A 14,220-nucleotide genomic window follows, 5' to 3' on the forward strand; every position below is an offset into this window, starting at 1 on the left:
CTGAGAAGCTCACAGAGACCGCCATAAGCAACAGTTTAACAGAATGCCACAGACTAATCAACCAAACTTTTTGGGCTGGGTTCTCTTTTATAGTCTGCAGGCATTAAATGAAAGAAGTCAGTGTTCCAGCAGAAGGAGACAACGTTTCAGAAAAGGCATTGTAGCAAACCAAAAAAGAAATTTTAAGCGCAGCAGAGTAACCAGCGCACATACCTGTTAGCTCAGGTGAGTTTAAAAGGCTGCTGTTGATAACAAGGGCATTTGCTAAATAGATGGTGTGTGTGCAACAATATACTGAAAGGTCAATTATATTGTGCAGCTTATCTCACCACCTGTAGTTATTTAGGTGAAAGCTCCAAAATGCTTGCCTAATATGTCTGTTTATCCAAAAGGAAGTAAAAAGGGAGAGCTAGAAAGATAGCATTGCATCACATTACATGGCAATGCAATGCACAGTTGCTGAAGTTGAACCAAAATGAGCTTGTAATCTGGCTTCTGCAACTTTGAACATGAAAAATCCAATGAGGAGAAGAAAAGCAAAGCCAAAGAGTCCATCCCAAAATCCGACAAACAAGCAAAATGAACAAAAAGCATTGAATTCAATTCTTTCTGATTTTTAGAAACTGCATTAAAGGAAGGGGTGCACCGGTCCTGGAGATACTGCAATACCAGGTCAATGCGTGGAGTGGACAGAGCAAGCTCTTTTTCCATCTCCCTGTTCTAAAAATCCATTTAATATATGGTCCCCAGATAGGGGACGTATCAGATATTAAACTGATAAGAACAGATACTACACTTGATCTTAGCCAAAAGGCCGAGAAGCGATAACCAGAATTGGTTTCAAACTACGGAGCCACCCAAGGATCCTGAAAAGTCCATTTGTGGAGATGAGCTCCTGGACTTCCGTTAAGAAGACATGTTGTCAACCTCTAGATCCCTTACATGCCTGCACTTTTCGGCTTGCTGCTGCTGCAATCCACGCGTTTTAGATCTGCATAACTCCACCTCTTTAAACACAGCACCTTCACCCCCTGCTGTTCCCACCCGCCTCAACACCGTTGGAAGGGAGGAGAACCAATTAAGGCGGGGGGTGGGGTGGAACGAGCAGCAGTCTACCCTTAGCAGGAGGGCTCCTGATTACATACCTCTCCTGCTGCTGCTGCTGCTGGCTGTCCAGCAGCAGACTGAAGGTGGCTGCTGCTGTGCACAGGTATATAAAGGCTCAGAGCCTATTATGACACGCGCAGCCAGCGTTCCATTGCCACATTCCATCTACTGCAGGCAGGATACCTGGCTGGCTGAATGTCGCTGAGAAGCTCACAGAGACCGCCATAAGCAACAGTTTAACAGAATGCCACAGACTAATCAACCAAACTTTTTGGGTTGGGTTCTCTTTTATAGTCTGCAGGCATTAAATGAAAGAAGTCAGTGTTCCAGCAGAAGGAGACAACGTTTCAGAAAAGGCATTGTAGCAAACCAAAAAAGAAATTTTAAGCGCAGCAGAGTAACCAGCGCACATACCTGTTAGCTCAGGTGAGTTTAAAAGGCTGCTGTTGATAACAAGGGCATTTGCTAAATAGATGGTGTGTGTGCAACAATATACTGAAAGGTCAATTATATTGTGCAGCTTATCTCACCACCTGTAGTTATTTAGGTGAAAGCTCCAAAATGCTTGCCTAATATGTCTGTTTATCCAAAAGGAAGTAAAAAGGGAGAGCTAGAAATATAGCATTGCATCACATTACATGGCAATGCAATGCACAGTTGCTGAAGTTGAACCAAAATGAGCTTGTAATCTGGCTTCTGCAACTTTGAACATGAAAAATCCAATGAGGAGAAGAAAAGCAAAGCCAAAGAGTCCATCCCAAAATCCGACAAACAAGCAAAATGAACAAAAAACATTGAATTCAATTCTTTCTGATTTTAGAAACTGCATTAAAGAAGGGGTGCACCGGTCCTGGAGATACTGCAATACCAGGTCAATGCGTGGAGTGGACAGAGCAAGCTCTTTTTCCATCTCCCTGTTCTAAAAATCCATTTAATATATGGTCCCCAGATAGGGGACGTATCAGATATTAAACTGATAAGAACAGATACTACACTTGATCTTAGCCAAAAGGCCGAGAAGCGATAACCAGAATTGGTTTCAAACTACGGAGCCACCCAAGGATCCTGAAAAGTCCATTTGTGGAGATGAGCTCCTGGACTCCCGTTAAGAAGACATGTTGTCAACCTCTAGATCCCTTACATGCCTGCACTTTTCGGCTTGCTGCTGCTGCAATCCACGCGTTTTAGATCTGCATAACTCCACCTCTTTAAACACAGCACCTTCACCCCCTGCTGTTCCCACCCGCCTCAACACCGTTGGAAGGGAGGAGAACCAATTAAGGCGGGGGGTGGGGTGGAACGAGCAGCTGTCTACCCTTAGCAGGAGGGCTCCTGATTACATACCTCTCTGCTGCTGCTGCTGCTGGCTGTCCAGCAGCAGACTGAAGGTGGCTGCTGCTGTGCACAGGTATATAAAGGCTCAGAGCCTATTATGACACGCGCAGCCAGCGTTCCATTTGCCACATTCCATCTACTGCAGGCAGGATACCTGGCTGGCTGAATGTCGCTGAGAAGCTCACAGAGACCGCCATAAGCAACAGTTTAACAGAATGCCACAGACTAATCAACCAAACTTTTTGGGTTGGGTTCTCTTTTATAGTCTGCAGGCATTAAATGAAAGAAGTCAGTGTTCCAGCAGAAGGAGACAACGTTTCAGAAAAGGCATTGTAGCAAACCAAAAAATAAATTTTAAGCGCAGCAGAGTAACCAGCGCACATACCTGTTAGCTCAGGTGAGTTTAAAAGGCTTCTGTTGATAACAAGGGCATTTGCTAAATAGATGGTGTGTGTGCAACAATATACTGAAAGGTCAATTATATTGTGCAGCTTATCTCACCACCTGTAGTTATTTAGGTGAAAGCTCCAAAATGCTTGCCTAATATGTCTGTTTATCCAAAAGGAAGTAAAAAGGGAGAGCTAGAAAGATAGCATTGCATCACATTACATGGCAATGCAATGCACAGTTGCTGAAGTTGAACCAAAATGAGCTTGTAATCTGGCTTCTGCAACTTTGAACATGAAAAATCCAATGAGGAGAAGAAAAGCAAAGCCAAAGAGTCCATCCCAAAATCCGACAAACAAGCAAAATGAACAAAAAACATTGAATTCAATTCTTTCTGATTTTAGAAACTGCATTAAAGAAGGGGTGCACCGGTCCTGGAGATACTGCAATACCAGGTCAATGCGTGGAGTGGACAGAGCAAGCTCTTTTTCCATCTCCCTATTCTAAAAATCCATTTAATATATGGTCCCCAGATAGGGGACGTATCAGATATTAAACTGATAAGAACAGATTTTGCGTTTATATTTAAAATATCGTAGTCTTTATCTTTTCTTCAGAGCTTTAAAATAACATCTTCCATAGGTGATAGTTCCATATACTCAGGGCTCTTTTCTTTCCAAGCTTCTTCATATCCATTAGGTAGTACATATAAATTTCACTTAATGCCAGTCTTATACAATCCTTGACTTCTATATAGTCTCTTTTAAACAACAATATGTTTCTGGTCTTCCATAGAGCACTTTTAACACAACTCAAAGTGCACCATAAAACTCTCTCTTTTTCTTTCGTCATGTTTGGTAAAATCCCATATAAAACCACTTCATGGCTTAAAAAATTAAGACCAGATAAAAATTTTAAAAGCTCACCACAGTCTTTCCACACTTGCTGTGCAAAATCACAATTCCAAATAAGGTGCATAGTAGTCTCATCATTATTGCACTGATGCCTCGGGCAGGTTTGTATAGTGCTAAGTCTTCTTTTATACTGGAAATCACGAGTCGGTAAACATTCCTGCACAATCATCCAAGCTAAGTCTTTATGTTGATTCATCAGGTAAGGTGCATTTGTTAAATTCCATATTTTAGTGACTCTGCTATATGAATAATGGCTTATGGGCGTCAAAGTTTCTTTCTTTTTTAATTGCTGCAGCAGCTTCCTTGCATTCTTCAATGTCTCCATCTCAAAAGAATCTAGGCCATATAATCTGATAACTTTCTCCAGGATGGCATATTGTTGTGGAGGTGATAACAACACTGGGCTTGTTAAAGAAATGGATATCCACTTTCGCCTCCTAAAAATGTGGCCAGCTGCATATCTTAAAAAATGTGCCCAAGGGCTTGAAGCAAACATATATTTAAAACAGAGGCTAAAAAACTTGGAGTATAAAAACAGTTTGACGTTGGGAACATCCTTACCACCAAGGTGGTGCATCTTGTACATTGTTTCTCTCTTCACCTTTTCGAACTTAGAGTTCCACACAAATTCAAACAGCATTCTCTGTAATCTTCTCGCTGTAAGGTCACTTGGGGGATAAACATAACTGAGATATAACATGACAGGAAGCAGAAGGGCCTTAATAATTAAAACTTTACCTTCGATTGTTAATTTTCTTAATTTCCAAAAGTCAATCTTCTTTTGTATTTTGTCCCTTACTCCATCCCAGCTCTTCATTCCATCATTCTGTCGATCAAAAATCACGCCCAGAATTTTAATCTTCTCTGACTGCATCGGGAGATCAGGGATGGACACATCCGCCCAATTGCCACGGACAAAACAATCACATTTCTCAATGTTTAACTTAAAACCTGAGGCTTCACAAAAAAAATTGGTCGTTCTTATAGCTCTCCTGAGAGCGGCAGGTGATGAACAAAAAATAGTAATATCATCCATGTAGCCCATTACCTTCACATCTCTTCCATGTCCTCCAGGGATAGGGACACCTTTAATCACTTTATCCTCTCGTAGCATAGATAAAAGAGGCTCTATTGCACATATAAATAGCACTGGGGACAAAGGGCAGCCTTGCTTCACACCTGAATGCAAAAACACTTCATTAGACAAAAATCCATTGATTAAAATTTTACTAAAAGAGTTCTTATATAAAAGTGCCACTTGCTTGATAAAAATTTCAGGGAAGCCCATTTTTTTTAAAACCAACCATAAAAAACAATGAGAGACACGATCAAAAGCCTTTTGAAAATCCAACGATAAAATTGCTAAGTCTTGCTTCCTGGATTGCTGGTACCATATGACATCGCGGATGGTATTGAGATGCTCCGCAACTCCTCTTCCTGGCACCCCACATACCTGGTCTTCATAAATAACTTTGGATAAAACTTTTTTAAAACGGTTCACTAAAATTTTGGACATCAACTTGTAATCAACATTCAACAGTGTGATTGGTCTCCAGTTTGCCAGATGGGATTTGGCTCCTTTTTTAAAAATCAGGGAGACCAGACCACTTCTCCAAGATATAGGCAGGATATCACACTTAAAAGCTTCTTTGATTACTAAAAACAAGTCGGGTTTTAAAAAATTCCAAAATTCACGATAAAATTCAACAGGCAAACCGTCAGAACCAGGGGTTTTCCCATAGGAAAAACTTTTGATAGCAGCATCTACTTCCGACAAGGTGACTTCAGTGCATAACAATTCTTGGTCTTCGCGGCTCAGACTATTTTTTAATGAATTAAGGGCATCTTCAGTAAAAGACTGGTCTATAGTTTTCTCATTAAAAAGCTGCTGATAAAACTGGTGAGCTTGGTTGAGCATACCTTCAGTTGTAGTTTCACCCTCTATTTCTGTTATCATTTCCTTAGCAGCAACTACTTTTTTAAAAAAAAATCTTGAGCACTTTTCATTTTTCTCCATCACTTCAATTTTTGAGTTATAAATTATTTCCTTACCCTTCGACTCTATACTCTTTTTAATTTCTTTTTTTGTTGCTTCAATTAAATCGTCCATTTCAAGTCCCACATCTCTTAGTTGATAACAGGTCTGCAATTTAGTAATAAGCCTTTTATGCCAAGCGGACTTTTCTCTTGCATTGGCTATGCTGACCTTGATAAAAAAACTTTTTATCTTCATCTTGCTGTATTCCCACCATTCTAGCAGAGTTAAAAATTTTTGTTGTTTTGTTCTTAAATAATTAAAAAACGCTTTAAAATCTGTTCTTACCTTAGGATCTTGTAACAATGTTGTATTTAGCCTCCAAACTCCTCTTGCCTTGACAAGCCCAGGTAATTCTAACTCTGATAGCAACATCTTATGATCTGAAAAAATGTTTGGGATTAAGACAACAGATTTGACATTCACATATTGGGACATGAAAATAAAATCAATACGAGATTTAGAAGAAGAGTTCTCCCAAGTATAACCGGGATCATTACTACGGATCTCTTTCCAGGAGTCTCTAAGAAAAAAATCAGTTAACAAATCCTTTAGTTGTTTCTCTGTTTTGTCTTTTTTAGGAACGGTGGAACTCCCGCTTCTCCCTTCACCAGGCAAGACACAATTGAAATCCCCACAGAACATCAGAGGCGATGAACCAGGTAGGTAATATTGCACATCTTCAAACAACTGATGTCTCTCTTCCTTCACCGGAGAAGCATAAATGTTCAAAAGTCTAAAGTCCACACCTTTAAAACTAATATTTAAGAAAAGAGCACGTCCAGAAGAAATGTCCACAAAAGAGTTGATTTTAAAGTCATGCGACCTAAACAGCACTCCAATGCCAGAGGAACGATTTTCATTATCTCCGGACCAGATAGAGGGCCCATGAGGCCAATCTTTTCTTAAATCTGCATAATTCATATCAAAGTCAATGTTACATTCTTGCAAACAAAAGACATCACAGTCCACTGTTGACAGGTAGGAAAACAAAGCAGCCCTTCTTGTAGAGCCCCTTATACTCCTCACATTGAGCGAGGCTACTTTAATTGATGAGGTCATGATAGGATAGTTCAGGTCACACTACTGTCAGAATCAGACATAAAGCCCACCGATGTTAACGGGCTCTGCACTTCTGAGTCCGAAAAAGAAATGTTTATAGGGTCTGAAGGCCTTGGCTCCTCAGGAGGGGCAGCGGGAGCCATTGGCTTGTATTGCAGAAGACTTGGTTTTAATGGACACTTCTTGGAAGTCTCCCTGGCCACATTCTCATCAGACCTATCATCTGTTTTCCTTTTCCTACGAGTTTCCAGCTCCATTGCTTCTTCCTCCGAGCTAAATGTCCCGATTTCAGCAGAGGGACTCCCCTCCACCACCATATCACCCGGATCAGAATCAGCAGCCCAGTCCTTAGATGAAGCTTCCCTCCTCTCAGGACGGACAGGTTTCTCAGCTGGAGGTTTCTGCATAGACGTGGGCTTATGCGCAGCAGGAATAGGAGAACTGGCAGGTTTTCCCTGTGCAGCAGGCACTGAAGTGCTTGTGGACCCGCCTACAGGGGGTTGTGTTCGCACAGTAGATACAGGAGCACTGGTGGGACCCCCCTTAGCAGCAGGAGCAGGAGGGTTGGTTGGCTTCCTCTGTGCAGCAGGTGCAGACGTACCACCTGATGTACTAGCAGGCTTGGTCTGTGGAGCAGGTACTGGAGAGCTAGAAGACTGCCCCCGCGCTGTAGACGCACCCGCAGGAGCAGGAACAGCAGAGGGTTGCCTCTGCCCCCCGGGAGCAGATGGAGGCACACGGGCAGGTTGCTTTGCCAGCGTTTCAGCATAGGTTTCCGCCTTTTTCTTCAAAGGACACTCCCGGAAGGAGTGACCTGGGACCCGGCAGATGTTGCACACCATCTCATTGGTACAGTCCATTGTGGCATGTCCATGCTTGTAGCACTTCTTACAGATTGCCACCTCCTCCTTGCAGTTCTCATAAGTGTGACCGAAACACATGCATTTCCGGCAGAAGAGGGGCATGTCCGGGTAGAAGAGGCGCCCCCGCTCCCTACCGATCAGGAAACTTGACGGAGGATGACGCTGACCACCAATGCCATTTGGATCTTCACAAAATTTAACAAAAAATTTATGCTTTCCCGTCCAGAGGTTTTCCTCATTCATGACCTTGTGGGAATACCGCAGTTCTGGGAAATAGTTTTGAAGAAAGCAAATAATATTAACTAAGGGAACATGAGGGTTGCTCATCTGAACCACGAGCGGCTTCTCTCCACCGGAGTAAAGGATGACAAAGGTGAGTCCTTTAAGATCCTCATCTGAAAGGTGCAGGTGAATCTGGCGGAAGAGGTTCTGGCACGCATACTCCGACTCCAGAGTCAAAGTGAAGGAACCGGGGCGATCTTGAAGGGCCAGGATGTCTTCCCTCTTTACTCCTAGGATCTCCAGCAGCACTCTCCTCACGAAAAACTTCAAGGTCATCTTCTCCTTGGATGCATCGTCCACTTCGATCTTGAAAGAGTTCTTGATGCGAAGGTCACCAGCTCTGGCATAGCGCACTGCGGCCGCTACTGCTGATGCCATCTTCAAAAGGTAGATAGGGTCGATCGCCTTCTTGGTTTCTTTGCGTATCTGCCCCCTAAAGCAGCATGAGGCTTAAGACGGCTTTTACACCGCCGATGCCTCAAGGCCAAGGGCACGATTGGCTTAGAATCCTTCTGGCAAGATGTGGTATCTTAGCCAAAAGGCCGAGAAGCGATAACCAGAATTGGTTTCAAACTACGAAGCCACCCAAGGATCCTAAAAAGTCCATTTGTGGAGATGAGCTCCTGGACTCCCGTTAAGAAGACATGTTGTCAACCTCTAGATCCCTTACATGCCTGCACTTTTCGGCTTGCTGCTGCTGCAATCCACGCGTTTTAGATCTGCATAACTCCACCTCTTTAAACACAGCACCTTCACCCCCTGCTGTTCCCACCCGCCTCAACACCGTTGGAAGGGAGGAGAACCAATTAAGGCGGGGGGTGGGGTGGAACGAGCAGCTGTCTACCCTTAGCAGGAGGGCTCCTGATTACATACCTCTCCTGCTGCTGCTGCTGCTGGCTGTCCAGCAGCAGACTGAAGGTGGCTGCTGCTGTGCACAGGTATATAAAGGCTCAGAGCCTATTATGACACGCGCAGCCAGCGTTCCATTGCCACATTCCATCTACTGCAGGCAGGATACCTGGCTGGCTGAATGTCGCTGAGAAGCTCACAGAGACCGCCATAAGCAACAGTTTAACAGAATGCCACAGACTAATCAACCAAACTTTTTGGGTTGGGTTCTCTTTTATAGTCTGCAGGCATTAAATGAAAGAAGTCAGTGTTCCAGCAGAAGGAGACAACGTTTCAGAAAAGGCATTGTAGCAAACCAAAAAAGAGATTTTAAGCGCAGCAGAGTAACCAGCGCACATACCTGTTAGCTCAGGTGAGTTTAAAAGGCTGCTGTTGATAACAAGGGCATTTGCTAAATAGATGGTGTGTGTGCAACAATATACTGAAAGGTCAATTATATTGTGCAGCTTATCTCACCACCTGTAGTTATTTAGGTGAAAGCTCCAAAATGCTTGCCTAATATGTCTGTTTATCCAAAAGGAAGTAAAAAGGGAGAGCTAGAAAGATAGCATTGCATCACATTACATGGCAATGCAATGCACAGTTGCTGAAGTTGAACCAAAATGAGCTTGTAATCTGGCTTCTGCAACTTTGAACATGAAAAATCCAATGAGGAGAAGAAAAGCAAAGCCAAAGAGTCCATCCCAAAATCCGACAAACAAGCAAAATGAACAAAAAACATTGAATTCAATTCTTTCTGATTTTAGAAACTGCATTAAAGAAGGGGTGCACCGGTCCTGGAGATACTGCAATACCAGGTCAATGCGTGGAGTGGACAGAGCAAGCTCTTTTTCCATCTCCCTGTTCTAAAAATCCATTTAATATATGGTCCCCAGATAGGGGACGTATCAGATATTAAACTGATAAGAACAGATACTACACTTGATCTTAGCCAAAAGGCCGAGAAGCGATAACCAGAATTGGTTTCAAACTACGGAGCCACCCAAGGATCCTGAAAAGTCCATTTGTGGAGATGAGCTCCTGGACTCCCGTTAAGAAGACATGTTGTCAACCTCTAGATCCCTTACATGCCTGCACTTTTCGGCTTGCTGCTGCTGCAATCCACGCGTTTTAGATCTGCATAACTCCACCTCTTTAAACACAGCACCTTCACCCCCTGCTGTTCCCACCCGCCTCAACACCGTTGGAAGGGAGGAGAACCAATTAAGGCGGGGGGTGGGGTGGAACGAGCAGCTGTCTACCCTTAGCAGGAGGGCTCCTGATTACATACCTCTCCTGCTGCTGCTGCTGCTGGCTGTCCAGCAGCAGACTGAAGGTGGCTGCTGCTGTGCACAGGTATATAAAGGCTCAGAGCCTATTATGACACGCGCAGCCAGCATTCCATTGCCACATTCCATCTACTGCAGGCAGGATACCTGGCTGGCTGAATGTCGCTGAGAAGCTCACAGAGACCGCCATAAGCAACAGTTTAACAGAATGCCACAGACTAATCAACCAAACTTTTTGGGTTGGGTTCTCTTTTATAGTCTGCAGGCATTAAATGAAAGAAGTCAGTGTTCCAGCAGAAGGAGACAACGTTTCAGAAAAGGCATTGTAGCAAACCAAAAAAGAGATTTTAAGCGCAGCAGAGTAACCAGCGCACATACCTGTTAGCTCAGGTGAGTTTAAAAGGCTGCTGTTGATAACAAGGGCATTTGCTAAATAGATGGTGTGTGTGCAACAATATACTGAAAGGTCAATTATATTGTGCAGCTTATCTCACCACCTGTAGTTATTTAGGTGAAAGCTCCAAAATGCTTGCCTAATATGTCTGTTTATCCAAAAGGAAGTAAAAAGGGAGAGCTAGAAAGATAGCATTGCATCACATTACATGGCAATGCAATGCACAGTTGCTGAAGTTGAACCAAAATGAGCTTGTAATCTGGCTTCTGCAACTTTGAACATGAAAAATCCAATGAGGAGAAGAAAAGCAAAGCCAAAGAGTCCATCCCAAAATCCGACAAACAAGCAAAATGAACAAAAAACATTGAATTCAATTCTTTCTGATTTTAGAAACTGCATTAAAGAAGGGGTGCACCGGTCCTGGAGATACTGCAATACCAGGTCAATGCGTGGAGTGGACAGAGCAAGCTCTTTTTCCATCTCCCTGTTCTAAAAATCCAATTAATATATGGTCCCCAGATAGGGGACGTATCAGATATTAAACTGATAAGAACAGATACTACACTTGATCTTAGCCAAAAGGCCGAGAAGCGATAACCAGAATTGGTTTCAAACTACGGAGCCACCCAAGGATCCTGAAAAGTCCATTTGTGGAGATGAGCTCCTGGACTCCCGTTAAGAAGACATGTTGTCAACCTCTAGATCCCTTACATGCCTGCACTTTTCGGCTTGCTGCTGCTGCAATCCACGCGTTTTAGATCTGCATAACTCCACCTCTTTAAACACAGCACCTTCACCCCCTGCTGTTCCCACCCGCCTCAACACCGTTGGAAGGGAGGAGAACCAATTAAGGCGGGGGGTGGGGTGGAACGAGCAGCTGTCTACCCTTAGCAGGAGGGCTCCTGATTACATACCTCTCCTGCTGCTGCTGCTGCTGGCTGTCCAGCAGCAGACTGAAGGTGGCTGCTGCTGTGCACAGGTATATAAAGGCTCAGAGCCTATTATGACACGCGCAGCCAGCGTTCCATTGCCACATTCCATCTACTGCAGGCAGGATACCTGGCTGGCTGAATGTCGCTGAGAAGCTCACAGAGACCGCCATAAGCAACAGTTTAACAGAATGCCACAGACTAATCAACCAAACTTTTTGGGTTGGGTTCTCTTTTATAGTCTGCAGGCATTAAATGAAAGAAGTCAGTGTTCCAGCAGAAGGAGACAACGTTTCAGAAAAGGCATTGTAGCAAACCAAAAAATAAATTTTAAGCGCAGCAGAGTAACCAGCGCACATACCTGTTAGCTCAGGTGAGTTTAAAAGGCTTCTGTTGATAACAAGGGCATTTGCTAAATAGATGGTGTGTGTGCAACAATATACTGAAAGGTCAATTATATTGTGCAGCTTATCTCACCACCTGTAGTTATTTAGGTGAAAGCTCCAAAATGCTTGCCTAATATGTCTGTTTATCCAAAAGGAAGTAAAAAGGGAGAGCTAGAAAGATAGCATTGCATCACATTACATGGCAATGCAATGCACAGTTGCTGAAGTTGAACCAAAATGAGCTTGTAATCTGGCTTCTGCAACTTTGAACATGAAAAATCCAATGAGGAGAAGAAAAGCAAAGCCAAAGAGTCCATCCCAAAATCCGACAAACAAGCAAAATGAACAAAAAACATTGAATTCAATTCTTTCTGATTTTAGAAACTGCATTAAAGAAGGGGTGCACCGGTCCTGGAGATACTGCAATACCAGGTCAATGCGTGGAGTGGACAGAGCAAGCTCTTTTTCCATCTCCCTGTTCTAAAAATCCATTTAATATATGGTCCCCAGATAGGGGACGTATCAGATATTAAACTGATAAGAACAGATACTACACTTGATCTTAGCCAAAAGGCCGAGAAGCGATAACCAGAATTGGTTTCAAACTACGGAGCCACCCAAGGATCCTGAAAAGTCCATTTGTGGAGATGAGCTCCTGGACTCCCGTTAAGAAGACATGTTGTCAACCTCTAGATCCCTTACATGCCTGCACTTTTCGGCTTGCTGCTGCTGCAATCCACGCGTTTCAGATCTGCATAACTCCACCTCTTTAAACACAGCACCTTCACCCCCTGCTGTTCCCACCCGCCTCAACACCGTTGGAAGGGAGGAGAACCAATTAAGGCGGGGGGTGGGGTGGAACGAGCAGCTGTCTACCCTTAGCAGGAGGGCTCCTGATTACATACCTCTCCTGCTGCTGCTGCTGCTGGCTGTCCAGCAGCAGACTGAAGGTGGCTGCTGCTGTGCACAGGTATATAAAGGCTCAGAGCCTATTATGACACGCGCAGCCAGCGTTCCATTGCCACATTCCATCTACTGCAGGCAGGATACCTGGCTGGCTGAATGTCGCTGAGAAGCTCACAGAGACCGCCATAAGCAACAGTTTAACAGAATGCCACAGACTAATCAACCAAACTTTTTGGGTTGGGTTCTCTTTTATAGTCTGCAGGCATTAAATGAAAGAAGTCAGTGTTCCAGCAGAAGGAGACAACGTTTCAGAAAAGGCATTGTAGCAAACCAAAAAAGAAATTTTAAGCGCAGCAGAGTAACCAGCGCACATACCTGTTAGCTCAGGTGAGTTTAAAAGGCTGCTGTTGATAACAAGGGCATTTGCTAAATAGATGGTGTGTGTGCAACAATATACTGAAAGGTCAATTATATTGTGCAGCTTATCTCACCACCTGTAGTTATTTAGGTGAAAGCTCCAAAATGCTTGCCTAATATGTCTGTTTATCCAAAAGGAAGTAAAAAGGGAGAGCTAGAAAGATAGCATTGCATCACATTACATGGCAATGCAATGCACAGTTGCTGAAGTTGAACCAAAATGAGCTTGTAATCTGGCTTCTGCAACTTTGAACATGAAAAATCCAATGAGGAGAAGAAAAGCAAAGCCAAAGAGTCCATCCCAAAATCCGACAAACAAGCAAAATGAACAAAAAACATTGAATTCAATTCTTTCTGATTTTAGAAACTGCATTAAAGAAGGGGTGCACCGGTCCTGGAGATACTGCAATACCAGGTCAATGCATGGAGTGGACAGAGCAAGCTCTTTTTCCATCTCCCTGTTCTAAAAATCCATTTAATATATGGTCCCCAGATAGGGGACGTATCAGATATTAAACTGATAAGAACAGATACTACACTTGATCTTAGCCAAAAGGCCGAGAAGCGATAACCAGAATTGGTTTCAAACTACGGAGCCACCCAAGGATCCTGAAAAGTCCATTTGTGGAGATGAGCTCCTGGACTCCCGTTAAGAAGACATGTTGTCAACCTCTAGATCCCTTACATGCCTGCACTTTTCGGCTTGCTGCTGCTGCAATCCACGCGTTTTAGATCTGCATAACTCCACCTCTTTAAACACAGCACCTTCACCCCCTGCTGTTCCCACCCGCCTCAACACCGTTGGAAGGGAGGAGAACCAATTAAGGCGGGGGGTGGGGTGGAACGAGCAGCTGTCTACCCTTAGCAGGAGGGCTCCTGATTACATACCTCTCCTGCTGCTGCTGCTGCTGGCTGTCCAGCAGACTGAAGGTGGCTGCTGCTGTGCACAGGTATATAAAGGCTCAGAGCCTATTATGACACGCGCAGCCAGCGTTCCATTGCCACATTCCATCTACTGCAGGCAGG

The 14,220-nt window shown here is 43.8% G+C and overlaps 6 non-coding genes and 1 pseudogene across 6 annotated transcripts; all 7 read right to left on the bottom strand.

Moving 5' to 3' along the window:
* Nucleotides 1-635: 635 nt before the first annotated feature.
* Nucleotides 636-826, bottom strand: LOC141192812 (U2 spliceosomal RNA). Its single transcript, XR_012266118.1, has one exon. It is a non-coding gene; the product is annotated as a U2 spliceosomal RNA (small nuclear RNA).
* Nucleotides 827-1,941: 1,115 nt separating this feature from the next.
* LOC141192813 (U2 spliceosomal RNA) lies at nt 1,942-2,132 on the bottom strand. The gene has a single exon (XR_012266119.1). It is a non-coding gene; the product is annotated as a U2 spliceosomal RNA (small nuclear RNA).
* Nucleotides 2,133-3,247: 1,115 nt separating this feature from the next.
* LOC141193149 (U2 spliceosomal RNA) lies at nt 3,248-3,423 on the bottom strand (annotated as a pseudogene).
* A 6,231-nt stretch (nt 3,424-9,654) lies between these two features.
* On the bottom strand, nt 9,655-9,845 carry LOC141192814 (U2 spliceosomal RNA). The gene has a single exon (XR_012266120.1). It is a non-coding gene; the product is annotated as a U2 spliceosomal RNA (small nuclear RNA).
* Nucleotides 9,846-10,960: 1,115 nt separating this feature from the next.
* LOC141193035 (U2 spliceosomal RNA) lies at nt 10,961-11,151 on the bottom strand. Its single transcript, XR_012266334.1, has one exon. It is a non-coding gene; the product is annotated as a U2 spliceosomal RNA (small nuclear RNA).
* Nucleotides 11,152-12,266: 1,115 nt separating this feature from the next.
* Nucleotides 12,267-12,457, bottom strand: LOC141192815 (U2 spliceosomal RNA). The gene has a single exon (XR_012266121.1). It is a non-coding gene; the product is annotated as a U2 spliceosomal RNA (small nuclear RNA).
* A 1,115-nt stretch (nt 12,458-13,572) lies between these two features.
* Nucleotides 13,573-13,763, bottom strand: LOC141193029 (U2 spliceosomal RNA). The gene has a single exon (XR_012266328.1). It is a non-coding gene; the product is annotated as a U2 spliceosomal RNA (small nuclear RNA).
* Between the last annotated feature and the right edge of the window lie 457 nt (nt 13,764-14,220).

Source organism: Phyllobates terribilis, unplaced genomic scaffold, assembly GCF_046119375.1.
Source record: "Phyllobates terribilis strain yellow unplaced genomic scaffold, ASM4611937v1 Scaffold_63__1_contigs__length_7903474, whole genome shotgun sequence".
Lineage (NCBI taxonomy): Eukaryota > Metazoa > Chordata > Amphibia > Anura > Dendrobatidae > Phyllobates > Phyllobates terribilis.